This window comes from Electrophorus electricus, unplaced genomic scaffold, assembly GCF_041902795.1.
Source record: "Electrophorus electricus isolate QZ-2024a unplaced genomic scaffold, ASM4190279v1 Scaffold73, whole genome shotgun sequence".
NCBI classification, from domain to species: Eukaryota; Metazoa; Chordata; class Actinopteri; order Gymnotiformes; family Gymnotidae; genus Electrophorus; species Electrophorus electricus.
In genome coordinates, this window is record NW_027658790.1 from 28,528 (window position 1) to 31,269 (window position 2,742).

Consider the following 2,742-nt stretch of genomic DNA (forward strand, 5'->3'; position numbering starts at 1 on the left):
ACATTTGGATGCATACTGGACTTTGTGTACAATCAATAACTACTGGTACTAACTCAAAGTATGTTTCCCCCTTCAGTTTTATTTTATGCCAGAATAAAGACTTTCTGTCTTTAGAATTCTACATGACTCAAACTGAGATGCAGCAGATCACTTAGCTAGAACAAAGGGTCTTGTACTACAATAACGACTTTTGCTTTATTGCCCATAAGGTCCACCTCTTTTTTCTTTAACCCTCAGATCATCCCGTAGATGTTAGAATTATTCTAATGAAATTATAATTAACATTTAAAAAAATTCCTTAACATCACTCTTAAAATAACTTTTACCTTACAAATGATTTCTTTACCAGCAAATTTGAGTTGGTATGAATTCATCTATTAATTTTTCGTTATTATTTCATTAAATACATGCCCCCCCCCCGCCCCCTAAAAAAAGAATAACAGTCCAAATGAAAGGTCTAAATGAATCTTTGCAGTAACAACAGTCTTTTATGCTCTTCCAACCACCCCACCTCCTCCCAGTGGACACACCATGCTCCAGTACATGATTCTGGAGTGCTGTGCTATCTGTGCTCCCCACTAACTTTTCCTACCTGCTGGGGTTTCTCCTTCCTGGACCTGCCTTAAAATGCTTAAAATGACAGCACCTTGCCCTCCATTTACCTGCAACATTCTGCACTGTCACAAACAATATTTATGTGCAGATTAGCAGATGAACCTCACCTGGATGATCCACATTTCATTTCTTTGTACTGTTATAATAATGAGTTACTGTATTTCTACCCAGGTGTTCTATCCAGGTGAACTGTGCTCTGTTTCTATCTCCTATGATGTCTTTGTGTAGGAATGCTGTAGTGTATCTTTCATGCTTACAATTTGTCAGCCATCCTCTACCCAACTCATCTTTGCCCAGGTTTATCCAGGGTTAACCGAAGGAGGATGAGTTCCCTTTTGAGTCTGACACCTTCCAAGTCCCTTCCACCATTCCAGTGAGTTTTTCCTACTGTCACCCTTGCCAATGTCATTTGGCTTATTTATCAGTTGTCACAAGGTGTTAACGTTATTATGCACATGTATATAAAATGTGTATATACTCTATATACATATATATATATATATATATATATATATATATATATATATATATATATATATATATATATATATATATATATATATATATATATATATTGCATTATTCTCTGCACCTTACATGTTATTTGCAGTTTGGATTGGATTATAAAGTGAATTTCATTGGTGAGTACTATATTTTTTGGTGACAAAGTATAATCTAATCTTTACAAAGCAGTGACCAGAAAGGAAGACCTGGATGAGGCTTTGGTCCCCATGATAGTTAGAGACACACAGCCATTTAGCATAGTTGAGGATAAAAGCTTCAGGGACTTGGTAGCAAAATTGGATTCAACTTATATTCTCCTAACTAGGAAGGTATGTGTGGTGACATGGATACATTATGAGAGTAGTATTAAAAATATATATAATTATTTTCTTCCTTCCCTTTAGACTGTAAAGGCCATGGTTGAGGCCAAATGCCAATAAGAGAAAGAGAAGGCCAAAGCTGAGGTCCAGAAAATTCCTGCAATGAGTTTGTCAGCAGATATGTGGACATCTCTTAATGTGGATGCCTTCTTGGCTGTGACCTGCCATTTTATAGATGACAACACATTTCTGAAGTCTACACTACTTGGTGTTGTGAAATTCCTGCAGGCGCATACGGCTGAAAATTTGGCCTGTGTGAAATCCTCTCTTATGGAAGAATGGGGAATAAAATAAAGTCACATGTCTGGTTACTGATGGCACATCTAATATGATTGCCTGTGGAAATAGCTGAAGCTGCCTCATGCGCTTCAAAAAAAAAGAAACTGAGGTTGAAACAAGGTGTTGGAGCGATTAGTAGAACTCAGGGAGCCTGTGGGGGCAGATTTGGCGGGTTTACAAACTGATATTCCTGCGCTGATCTCTGATGTGTACAGTAATGTATGTGGGTGCCGGTCTATACTGTATTCTTTTCACAAGGCAACTGTGGAGCTGTCAGACCTCAGTGGCAGGCATAATCATATCCCAACACATTTCAGACTAAAGGATTTGAACTCCCTGGCACTGCCAGACACCTAACTGGCTATAATTTGATGGGGAGGATGCAGGTTGTCTGCATGCCTCTGGAATTGCTTCTTTGACCTATTCACACAGCGATCGAGAGCCTTACACTAATGCCAGAGTCCCTCTGATTTCATACTTTTCTCTGCATTGTCCAAGATTTGTAAACAAGCACAAATCCATGGGCAAAGTTTTGTAATCAAGAACACACTCTCATGTACTTGGAACATGTCTTAGCAGATTGTGATTTACAAGCAATGTTATAAGCAACACAAGTTCAAACAGGTGGTTTGTTGACAAGGGGTCATTCATCAAACAAAACCCACATGGCCCATATGGGGATCGAACCCATGACCTTCGCGTTATTAGCACCACGCTCTGACCAACTGAGCTAATCGGCCTTTCTCCGTTCATTTCGCAGTTTTTGGTGCAGCACTGAAGGGAACCTTTCCATGAAATTGTAGACTTGGTGTCAACGAGATTACGGCCACTTTTTCGACCGAGCATAGGTGAAAGTTGACACTTATTGTTCCCTCTGACAAATGGTTATTCTGTAGCCAACTTTTGAATTAAACTTCAAAAGCAAATGTGGAGAAGCTTTTGTTAAAGAGCAATTCAGTGCAGT

General features: G+C 38.9%; 1 non-coding gene across 1 annotated transcript; it reads right to left on the reverse strand.

Annotated features, from left to right (window-relative positions):
• Positions 1 to 2,444: 2,444 nt before the first annotated feature.
• On the reverse strand, positions 2,445 to 2,518 carry trnai-aau (transfer RNA isoleucine (anticodon AAU)). The gene has a single exon. It is a non-coding gene; the product is annotated as a tRNA-Ile (tRNA).
• Positions 2,519 to 2,742: the final 224 nt, after the last annotated feature.